Source organism: Salvelinus alpinus, chromosome 25 (assembly GCF_045679555.1).
Source record: "Salvelinus alpinus chromosome 25, SLU_Salpinus.1, whole genome shotgun sequence".
NCBI classification, from domain to species: Eukaryota; Metazoa; Chordata; class Actinopteri; order Salmoniformes; family Salmonidae; genus Salvelinus; species Salvelinus alpinus.
In genome coordinates this window covers 23,277,882-23,290,971 of record NC_092110.1, presented here as the reverse complement: position 1 = coordinate 23,290,971, position 13,090 = coordinate 23,277,882, and positions in this window count along the sequence as shown.

Sequence of the window (13,090 nt, the reverse complement as noted above, 5' to 3'; positions counted from 1 at the left end):
ATTTTCAGTGTGTACCTAATCACTTCCCACACTGTTAGTTTGCATAGTCTGTGGACGAATAGTGCAGAATGCAAAGTCCATGGAGGAGAGGATGGTCGTGGACGGTTGGTGAGGGCCACGGCACAAGAAACTGTTCAGGTGGCAGGAGGTTTTGGTCATGATTGACCTGAACCGTTTGCCATGGAAGGGGAGGTGAAAGGGGTCGGCGGTGATCTTCCTTGCCCTGCAGTCGTGCAGAACCTCGATGGAGGGCAGGTGGCAGCCAATGACCCTCTCAGCAGACCGGACAATCCGTTGCAGTGATGGAAGAGGTGAGGATGGACTCGATGGTAATTTAGAACTGAATCAGTACACAGAATTCAAAAGAGGACTGAGGACAAAACAACTCCAAACATTGCACTGAGGAACACAGATTTTTTTTAATAGTAATTGTCTGACTGGGAACTACCGTTGTCTATAAATTACAGAATCCTGAATAATTTATTTGGCATTGGAAGTTTTATTTAATACAGTCAGTAATCACATAGGGATTAAGTGATGACTTAGCGGGCTGTATATTCTTTAAATTAGGTTTTACTTTGTGTTCACTCCAGTGTGTTGGTAAGGGCACAGATGACAGACAGGTAAGATTCCAGTTGAGGTGGTTTAATAACATTGAAAATGCACAGGCACTGAACAGCACTGCACTGCATGTAGTATGGATGGGCTAAGGCACTTAGTGGTCTGGCATCTTGCTTCAACCAAAGTAAGTGTGTGTGTGGGGTCTGCAAGTAAAGAGAGAAATAAATAAAAAATACAATAGTGAATGACAGAATACAATCTCCAATTCACATCTCTTATAAACAATGTGCATGGCTATACCATGAATATGATGACTTAATGCTATACTGGACCATACAGCGCAATAAAACGTGACTGTGACTTCACTAATTTGAGATCAAAGGGGTGCCGCAGCACGTGTACTACAAAGAATAGTACCATTGTCTTCAGTAAAGGGCTACAATTGCACAATGAACTTGAAAACCTCTAAACAGTGAAATACAATGAAATACAGGGGTGATTTTAGCATGTAAATCTTGGTGAGGCTAAAAAAATTACAACAATAAGTGGGATGCATGCCAGCAGAGCCACTAAACAATACATTAATTGCACTATAACAGTGACAAACAGTGCCCACAAACTGTTAAGGCCTACATAAAGCTGTCCCAACATCTTCCCACTGCTACACCTCGTTATCAGCGGAGCCGTGTCTGGCAGCGAAACAGTTCATTCAGCCTCATTTACTGCCTTTTAAAAAAACATAGCTGATATGGCTGACTTGCTTAAACAAATGTGGTTTCTAATGACAATTGAGATGTACAAACTATGGCATAAGGGGACAACAAGCGGATAAGAGACAATCCGTAATTTCGATTAAGACTAATGAGCGAGCTAGGACGGACATAGTCAATATAATTATTTGTTTAGCACTTTTGAAATGTACAGCAACAGAATTCAGAACATGGGCTGTTCTTAAAGTGCTCTCCCTGTACACCAAGTCAGAACCGTATGTTAAATAAAGGGGGCATATAAAGCAGACAATGAAAGCTCTACAAAATTCAATGATTACATTTCTCTAAAACAGGTTATAGGCTACATGTGCACCACCAAGTCAGAACAGTAGGTGAAATTAAGAGAGGTAAATAGACCAAATTGTTAGGGTGAGGCACATGGGATACTAACAGCTTACTACACAACATACACTTAGTAATACTTTCTTAGCTACAGTATACATATCTCCCTGGCATATTACATAATTTATGCAGTAGCGTACAATACATTTTTGGACTCACCTTGTGCTGTGCTCACTTGAACAGGAAGGTGGCACGGCAGTCCTTCGTGGTCAAATTCTGTCATCAAAGTCTGGCATTCTCTGGATTTATGGTGCTTTCAAGACAACTGGTAACTCGGAAAAAACAAGGTTGAATAATGATTACGTCATTGATCTTCAGGTCGTAGCTCCAGAAAGAAGCCTGAGTTCCCGATTTTACAATTTCGAGTTGGATGACCATTCAAAATGTATTTCTCAGTTGGAGCTTGTTTTTTTCAGAATTCTCAGTTAACTTGACTTCATTGAGTTCAAGACCTTGCAGTTCTGGGTTAACAGTTGTTTTGATTATGGAACAAATCATGCTTCATTGACAGCATGGCCAATGTTGAATGTTTATCATTTTAAATTTGGAAAGAGACACTTAATCCCAGATTTGGGACCACATAGCCACTCCACTGAATAGCAGGCTAGTGATTGCTTTGCAATGCTTGCAGTTAGCCACTGTCACTGATTCCTTCCACACCACTCATTGTTGAATTTGCGATTTCCAATTTGTTGTGTAATGTTTATGTCCAATGGCCGGTGAGCACCGATACGTTTTATCTATAATTTCTCTTCGGTATTTCTCTTCATATGACAAGGATTAAAAAGGGTTTGCCAATAGATTATCGATTTCATTCATGATGATGACTGCTAGCTAACACTTTGAACACACTGACTGCATCATTGCATCACTGCTGCTTAATATTTTGCGCAGCTAGGCAACTAACGTTATATTGATGCAGGTATCTTTTGCAGATGGTCGCATGCAGTTAGACACATGGAGGAATCATTTTCGCAGTATCCTCAAAACCGTGTCTTTTTGACACAACTGCTGACAGCTACAGGGACATAAACACAAAAAAATGCTGTTTGGAGACAAGTGTCCACGATAGTAGGATTGCCAGGTCAGTTTAGTAGTGAGCTTGTGCTAGATGTGGCTAGTTAACTTTAGCTAGCTAGCTAACCTAGCAAGTGAGATGTGTGTGTGTGAAAGAAATAGTCATATAAATTAAGCTAGTTACTACCCCTGATAACTTTCCCAAATAATCATGTTTGAAAGAGTGTGAGTGTGTATGTCAGATAAATAAATATAAGGTGAATGCACCAATTTGTAAGTCGCTCTGGATAAGAGCGTCTGCTAAATGACTTAAATGTAAATGTAAATAGTAATAGAAATGGTAGATACTACTGTACCCCTGATAATTTGGTCAGATTACCGTTTGTACAGTAGGTGACATGTCCATGATTACTATCTAACAACTATAGTTATGCTAGGTAATGGTTTGGCTTATGTTCATGTCTATGTAGAAGAAGACTGTAGGGGGAAGTGGAGAGGACTCAGGAACAGGTATCAGAGCGAGAGAAGGGCAGAGAAAGAGAAGAAGAGGCCTGGGTCAGCAGCTTCAGGCCAGCAGCCTTGGCGCTTCTGCCACATTCTCTATTTTCTGGATCCATTTATTGTGCCTAGGGCAACGAGTGGCAATTTTACAGCCAGACCCTCTACTACGTCATCCACAAGTGTTGTCGCCACCGGTGCATCCATGACGTCCAGGGGCCATTTGTTTGTTTAGCTGTGTTATGGCTACATATTATTTACTTTTTTTTCAGAGACAGAGACACACACACACACACTTCTTTAAATAGTAAAAAAACAAAAACATTTTTACAACACACATACCTGTCATGTTCTTTCCTGTACTTAATATCCCATTTAGACTTAATCTGCTTATTTCTTCCCTACACCTTTGCAGATCTAAGACAAGATTAAAGTAAAAACACATTATCTTCCTAATTAGTTTTTTTCCCACCTGTCAGGCCAGTGAACATGGTGGTAAACTGTACTATTTGTATGGACCCTAGGTTACCCTTTCCCTTTGTTATCATACTAACTGTATGTCGTATAACCTTAATTAGTGCTCCTGCTCATCTGATGTACCATACCAGGTGTGTATAATACTGACGTTAATGGGAGAGGGAAGGGGTTTTAAGGTGTGGTCTTTACTCCCAAATGTCACTGAAATATAACTTCCAAATGAAGAGAGACAATGATACATAAAGTAATCTGGGGGAAAAATACAATTTTATGGACAACGGTGGATGGTTCTTAAAAGAGCTGTTTCACTCCACGGCATACTGCCATGGGACTTCACCTGCTGGCGATGAGAAGTAGGTGGTCAGCTTCTCCCTCACCTGGAGTGCCTGTCTGGGGGCGTTGTTGGTACCTGCCCTGGTGACATCAGGTAGGTGACCATTTGGCGTGCCCATCTCCATCTGGAGTGGCTCCTGGAATGACCTCCGCAGGTAGTTGTGGAGAACACATGTGGCCTTCACGCAGGCATCGACATTTGAGGGGCTGAGACCAAGCACTCTCCGATACATTCTCCACCGGGCTGCCAGAATCCCAAAGGCGCATTCAATAACTAACTGTGCCCTGGACAGTCATTTGTTAAAGATACTTATGTAACAGGGTTATATTGGTGATGCCCCTTGCCACTTTATTGTTAAGCCAATGGGTTTTTGGTTTTAGTTTTGTCTTGCCTTCACCTACTCAACATAGCATCTTATTGGCTGGTTTTCGTAGCTTGCTTACGAGGGAGGATGTTTCAGTTAGAATCGATCCAGTGAACAAGCACCAAACCAGCGGTAAGTTGTTGGTTGCAAAGCACTGTATGTCAAAAGTGATTTTTATACTCTCAAGTGATGATTTAAATGTACAATTTATATCAATTTGTTTGTAAATGTTATTCGAACATCACACGTAAGATGCAGCGTTTTTTGGTGAATATTTGTTGTAGAGAATTCCCGCTAATAATAGCTAGCAACTTACTGTGTCTGGTGGGGGGGTTCGTATATTTTGTACAGTGCGTGAGTGCAGAGTTGGATGGTGAGCCGTGCATTGCATGACGTGCAATTTTGTGCTGTTTCTATCAGAATAAAGCTCCATGACTGGTGATACAAGTTGGAGTTCGTGTCGATGATTGATTGTACACAACGTAAAAAGAGTACTGTTACACTTACAGGCTTTGGCAATGGCAGCTGGGGTCCAGCGTAGGGCCTCATGAGGTTGGGTCTCAAAGGGAAGGCCTCGTCGCCGACGAAGACGTGGGGAACGGGTTCCAGGTCTTCAGCCCCAGGGAGTGATGCAGATGGTGGAATCTCCAGGGTGCCATCCTGAAGTGCCTGGCCGAAGGCAGAGTCCCGGAGGGTCCCGCCATCACTTCCCTTGCCGTAAGCACCAACATCGACAACACGGAAACAGTAGATGGCATCTACTACAGCCAGGAGTACAACTGAATATGTACCCTTGTAGATGTAGAATTGCAAACCCGAGCACGGTGGAGCCTGGATTACTACATGTTTCCCGTCAATGGAGCTAAGACAGTTGGGGAAATTCTACCTCTCCAGGAACTCGGCAGCAATGGCCCTCCAGTCTTCCTCCTTGGGGACAAGCATGTATTCACCAACCAGACAGTCCCAAATGGCTTGTGCCACAGAGGGGACAATGCCTGCCACCGTGGACCGTCCAACTCGGAAGCTGAATCCGATGGTCCTGTAGGAGTTCCCTGTCGCCAAGAATCTGAAATATAATTATCAATATTGTGTGTAACTTGAATTCCACCCACATATTATATCTACTCATATAGCTACTTCATTACTGTTTATAATGCTCTACTAATTATATTGTAACCATCATTAACAATGACTTGAAACAGTACAATTCAGTCTATGACTATATCATTAAACTGTAGCCCAGGCCAACTCTACTCTTAGAAAGAATGGTACTATCTACTTAAAAGGGTTCTCCGGCTGTCCCCATAGGAGAACCCTTTTTGGTTCCAGGTAGAACCCTTTTGGTTCCAAGTAGAACCCTAATGGGTTCCATGTGTAACAGTATAACTTTAAACCGTCCCCTCGCCCCGACACGGGCGCGAACCAGGGACCTTCTGCACACATCAACAACGGTCACCCACGAAGCGTCGTTACCCATCGCTCCACAAAAGCCGCGGCCCTTGCAGAGCAAGGTGCAACACTACTTCTAGGTTTCAGAGCAAGTGACGTAACTGATTGAAACGCTATTAGCGCGTACCCGCTAACTAGCTAGCCATTTCACATCCGTTACACTCACCCCCCTTTCAACCTCCTCCTTTTCCGCAGCAACCAGTGATCCGGGTCAACAGCATCAATGTAACAGTATAACTTTATGGCGTCCCCTCGCCCCAACACGGGCGCGAACAAGGGACCCTCTGCACACATCAACAACAGTCACCCACGAAGCATCGTTACCCATCGCTCCACAAAAGCCGCGGCCCTTGCAGAGCAAGGGGAAACACTACTTCTAGGTTTCAGAGCAAGTGACGTAACTGATTGAAACGCTATTAGCGCGTACCCGCTAACCATTTCACATCCGTTACACTCACCCCCCTTTCAACCTCCTCCTTTTCCGCAGCAACCAGTGATCCGGGTCACGGCACCAATGTAACAGTATAACTTTAAACCGTCCCCTCGCCCCGACACGGGCGCGAACCAGGGACCTTCTGCACACATCAACAACGTTCACCCACGACGCGTCGTTACCCATCGCTCCACAAAAGCCGCGGCCCTTGCAGAGCAAGGTGCAACACTACTTCTAGGTTTCAGAGCAAGTGACGTAACTGATTGAAACGCTACTAGCGCGTACCCGCTAACTAGCTAGCCATTTCACATCCGTTACATATGTATAACCTTTTCCCCAAAGGGTTATACCTGGAACCAAAAAGGGTTATCCAATGGGGAAAGCAGAAGTACACTTTTGGAACCTTTTTCTCTAAGAGTGTATGTGAGTCCAATAAGAATGTAATGAATGACTGTAACTGTCTTGAACAACAATGGGTCCTGGAGAAGACTAGCCTACCTTCATCAGTGCAGAAGGCACCTTTCTTTTCATTTGGTAACATTGCATAATTAAAAAAGGATTATAGACCAACTTTGGGAAAAGTTATAGTCCTGATGAACATTCTGTAAAAGTACATCTGATGTCATCTAGGGAATATTAACTAGAGAGCCCTTTAGCTAGCTAGGTTGCACATAAAAACAATGTATCAAATATCAATCAATTATGGTATCAAAGGCTTTAAAAATGTAGTAGAATGTAGCTTACCGGAGACAAAACGCCAGGCGTTCAACTAGGATGATGGACTCCCGGTAGTTGGTATCCATCCGGGCGATCCTAGCTCCAACCATCTGGAGCAGGTGATCGAACTGGCTTCGGTCCAGACGAAAGTAACTTCGGAATTCCTCTTCAAACAGTTGAAGCTCTTGATTGAGACGGTGGAACTCCCCTGCCTGCTTTCGGGACTTTAACCATCTCTGGACCCACACAGACCTGCGCTTTCGGTGGGGCTGGTCCCGGCCCAACAGCGCGATCAAGACCCCATTCCTCAACGTTGGTCTCATTGTTGGAAGAGCCTACTCTGCTATCTTGACTATTGCATTTCGCACCAAAACTGCATTTTGGAGGGAAATTATATTATAGGCTCTCACGATGAATTTGTGGATGTCATCGAATAAATAATATACTTGGCAAATAAATGAATAAAACATGTAAAGAAATTCTACAGTCAAACTGTTTTTATTATGTTATCCCACATGTGTTTACTGGATATGTGTGCAACACAAATTCAACATTCACATTTTGCTACTTTCTGTCAAGTCTACCATACAATTTCATGCATACATTCGATAAATCCACCATATGCACCACACAGAATGTCCTGCAACTGCCTCTGCAACGCAATGCTCTAGGCAAACGCAGCGTTCCATTTGAAATTAATGTCCTGGTGTTTCAAAACGCAAGGACACAGTCGGTGTGTTCGAAGCATAAGACTTTGAAAGCTACAGCAGGACGCGGTAATGAAACTTTCCAAAAAAGATCACTGACGCCCAAACCATTTGATATGAAAGTAGATCTGTTTAAATTCTTTTACAAGATTAAACTTAAGCACGTTTTCTCAAAACACTTTCAGGCCTAGAAACCCAACAAAGAACTGGTACCCATTTTAAGCCCAAAAGCAAATTCTGTCCTATAGTTAACAACTCTTCGATTAGGTTAGTCGAACAAGAAGCCATGTAGGAGAAAAACAAACCACATTCAGAAGAACCTCACTAGGACAGAAGAACAGGCACTTAATGAACTAATGAAAGATTCAGCTTTGGTTATCAAACCTGCAGATAAGGGGGGTGCTGTGGTCGTTTTAGACTATGAAAAATACAAAGAAGAGATTCAGAGACAACTCAGTAATGAACGTTTCTATAGAAAAATTGAGTGTTGATCCCACACAGGTGTTCCAAAGGTATATATGCTCTAATCTGGAGCAAACCCTATTAAATAACCTTATCTCAAAACCTGAATATGAATAACTTTGCTGCAAATGTCCCATAAATCCATGCCTGTACATTTTGCCGAAATTACACAAACCTAAAACACAAGGAAATTATCCAGGCAGACCAGTGGTTGCAGGAATAGGCTCAGTACTAGAGCCATTGTCGACCTTCGTAGACTCCTTTATTAAATCTCATGGGCAAGCATTACCATCATATGTGAAAGATTCTATAGACTTCATAAACAAGATCTCAAATATAACTGGATTAACAGAATACTGCAATTTGGTCACATTAGATGTCGAGAGTCTATATACCAGCATTCCCCATACGGGGGCTGGCAGCCCTAGCTCACTATTTGAGAGACAGAGATACTAACGAATACCCACCAACAACTGTTATACTAGAGCTGGCTGAATATGTTTTGACATATAACTATTTCAGATTTGATGATGAATACTACCTCCAAGCGAATGAAACATTCGCTCTGAGCTATGCTGACCTTTATGTGGGTATTTTTAAAGAACGTTTTGTTAACAATGAAAACGAAAATCTATTTTTGAATAAAATCCTGAAGTAGTATCGATACATTGACGACATTTGTTTTGCATATGGGGAGGAACGGGAGAAGAGCTGTCAATCTTTATGGCATTACTCAATGACATTGACCCCAATCTCAAATTCACTATTGAATATGACACTAAACGTGTTCATTACCTCGATATGTGGATTGAGAAATCAAATGGAACCCTGTTTACAACTCTGTATAGAAAAAAAACGAACAGAAATACTATATTACAGGGGGACAGCTTCCACCCTGAGCCATTAAAAAGAGGACTTTGAAGGAGCCAGTTTTCAGTGCGCCGTATATGCCACTCCACAGAGGACTATCTAGAAAAGCAGCGGAGATACGCAATAGAGGCTACTCTCCACAACGTGTGGATGAAGCTCTTCATTTGGCATTGTGGAAAACACGAGATGAACTGCTACAAAAATACCCATTAGAGCTAAAGAACACTGTAATGTTCGCCACCACATATACTTCGAACTCGAGAAAAGTGGGAGATGCTGTCAAGAAACACTGGCATGTCTTAACATCGGACCCAGCTTTGCCAGCATGTCTTAACATCGGACCCAGCTTTGCCAGCAGAATTTAAGAATCCACCACTTGTATATAGGAGAGGTCGCAATTTACGCGATAAATTGATCGAAGCGAACTGCCAGGCACAAAAGAAAATCAGCCAGGCTCTTTTATGCCCTCTTCCGACTGGTAGATATAAATGCAGAGGTTGCGCACAGTGCAATGTGATGAAGTGTGAATATTTCTGCCACCCACATACAGGAAAACGGTTCCAAATAAATGGCATTATTACGTGCTCCACCACCCATGTTATCTACATTATTAAATGTCCATGTGGGCTGTGTTATGTAGATAAAACCTATCGTTCTCTCAAACAGAGAATGTGTTAACATAAAAGTTAAATTAGGAGAAACAACAGGGATTATCGTCGCAGTACATTTTAATGAGTTAAACATGACATTTTTACCTTTAGATGTTGTGGCATAGAGAAAGTTAAGATATCAGACAGGGGAGGTGATATAAAAATTACTCTGAGCAAAAGAGAATGTTTTGGGATTTTCACACTCCAGACATTATTTCCTAGAGGTCTTAATGATGAAATGCTTATGTATGTTATGTTGTAAATGTGAACATGAATTATTCCCCAATTTCAGATTACCCGGGACGTTTTGCTTGCGCTGTACCCAATGTTTTATGAAAACGTATTTGGTAGGTCGATGTCCTCATTGTGGTTTTACATACGTGTTTAATACGTTTTATGTACACACTTTATTCGAATATTTATGAAATGCACATTGTTATATTTGGTAGCACTTATTTGTTTTCCCTCGACTCCAACCCCATTCGATGGAACGGATGTGGGTGGGGCTATGTCTACATAAGGGTGCTAATTTTAAAAAAACCTCAAAGCTCTGACGAAGGCGTGTGGCCGATAGTATCATTGTTCTTTAATTATCTTTACTATTAAGAGTGGTGTGCGGTTTTCTTCTTTTTCTCATGTTATTCAACTGTTACCATGCACTTGCAAAAAAGATAGCTCAGATGTGCGAGTGCCTTTTGAATTTTGAGAGTATGATAAAACGTGATATGACATAATTTTATCTGTGACCAATGACCTTGAGCCTTATTGGATGGGCACTTCTAATGTAACTCTATGGCAGCACCCAAGGGGCTTGAATTTTCGAGGTCTACCCTTAGACTTGGCAGTGACGTACTGTCTCCAGGAGTGACAGACCACTGAGCTAATCATGGCGCAACTAGAGAACATTACCAACACCTACGCTTGGTATTTTCCGTTGGCTGCCCCACCACCACAGAAAGCTCTGAGCTAGGCTGAAACACCTGCATTTTGGAGCTGCCTTACTCAAGAAAGCAAAAAATAGACCATGTTTGTATGCGGCTTTATTACCTACATTTTTTTTCTTTTTTTTTCTTCACCTTTATTTAACCAGGTAAGCTAGTTGAGAACAAGTTCTCATTTACAACTGCGACCTGGCCAAGATAAAGCAAAGCAGTGCGACACAAACAACAACACAGAGTTACACATGGAATAAACAAACATACAGTCAATAATACAATAGAAATGTCTATATACAGTGTGTGCAAATGAGGTAGGATGCGGGAGGTAAGGCAATAAATAGGCCATTAGTGCCGAAATAATTACAATATAGCAATTAAACACTGGAGTGATAGATGTGCAGAAGATGAGTGTGCAAGTAGAGATACTGGGGTGCAAAGGAGCAAAATAAATCAAATAAATAACAGTATTTGGGATGAGGTAGTTGGATGGGCTATTTACAGATGGGCTATGTACAGGAGCAGTGATCTGTGAGCTGCTCTGACAGCTGGTGCTTAAAGTTAGTGAGGGAGATATGAGACTCCAGCTTCAGTGATTTTTGCAGTTTGTTTCAATGATAAATGCCAACGTATTAATGCCAAAATAACATGCGAAACAGGTAAACCCTGTTTTGTTTTTTTTACCTAAAAATGTGGGTCTCAAAACAGGTGTGGCTCGGCCCCACCTGCCCTGAAGGACAGGTTGCCACTGATGTAATACCCATATAATGATGTACCATATACCTATACAATTACAGGGTTAAATGTACGAAATTATATGACAACCAAAACAGAGCTGGCCAGCTTACAATAGCTAGCTCGCAGTAGAAACTACTAATTAGCATGACCATAAATATGTAATTATTGTCGCAGAGTGCATCTTCAGACATAAACACTTGAAAGATATGAAATATGTATTTACATATCAACAAGGACACACACTGGCCGTGGCTAACACAATGAACGCTAACTGGTATGAAAACAAGGATGGCTGGAACTTTCTCTCACTTGACTCCTCTTGATCTTCTTCTCTGAGTTTGAGATCGCCCAGCATGTTCTGCTCCACTTGACCGGTGGGTGGAGCTACAGCTCTGAAATGATGAACTAACATTACTGATATGATTACCTACAAATACTTCACAACCTTTTGTACATAGTAGAAGTCGCATGTAAGTGAGACTCCCTATCAGAATACAAAGATCGCTTTGTGGTTTGATTGTGTTCAGATCTGGCTGACCACTTCAGGATGTGTAATTTGTGTGCAGATTTCTCCTCAGTCTGGACGGAGTCACTCTACTGAAAGCGCATACAGTGAGCGACCTCATCAGCACTCCTCCCAGAAGTCTCCAGAAAACATGTGTTTTGGAACCGAGAGGCACCTTTTCATTATAATGTTGGAGAAAATATGTTAGTTACCTCATACAAGTACTTGGGAGTATGGCTAGATGGTACACTGTCCTTCTCTCAGCACGTATCAAAGCTGCAGCCTAAGGTTAAATCTAGGCTTGGTTTCCTCAATAGTAATCGCTCCTCTTTCCCCCCAGCTGCCAAACTAACCCTGATTCAGATCACCATCCTAGCCATGCTAGATTATGGAGACATAATTTATAGATCGGCAAGTAACGGTGCTCTCGAGCGGCTAAATGTTCATTACCATTCAGCCTTCAGATTTGTCACCAATGCATGCTCCTTGTAGGACACATCACTGCACTCTTTACTCCTCTGTAAACTGGTCATCTCTATATTCTCGTCGCAGAACCACTAATCCCAGTCCCCATCCCCGCAGGAAGCCTTTTGGTAGGCCGTCATTGTAAATAAGACTTTGTTTTTAACTGACTTTCCTTGTTAAATAAAGGTTTAATAAAAAACGTTTTATAAAGCTCCTGTTGTCTGGGGCTAAGCAGTTCCTCAGATGCCTGAACAGTCGTCACTAGTTACCACAGCCACGAAGTCATAAACCCCGTCTATTTCTACAATGCATCTTCTTAAAAGGTGATTTTGAACCTGACCTTAACCACACTGCTAACCCTCACCTTAAATTAAGACCAAAAAGCATATATTTGTTTTCATCAATGTTTACGGTTTGCCATTCTGATTTTGTGGCTGTGGTAACTAATGGAAACCTTCCTCAACTGGAGGGCACTTCAGCTGGATGGAAATAAATCAGAGAGGAAGTGAGAGGATTTACTCCGCCCAAATTCTGTTCGCGTGAGATAAGCCTTTTTTGTATGATTTGTGAGAGTCCCGAATTACGTGAGGTTTATCTTATCTAATACAAGTTTCGTAATGTGTAGTCTGTTGCAAATGTACTGACATAAGTGGATGCATGTGGTATTCTGGAAACTTTCAGAAAAACGACTCATGCGACTATCTTGTAAATATAATAGATCATGTTTGAATACATATAGTGGAGAATCATCTGTGACCTTTGAAAGGAATAAAAATATGTACATATATGTTCCTCT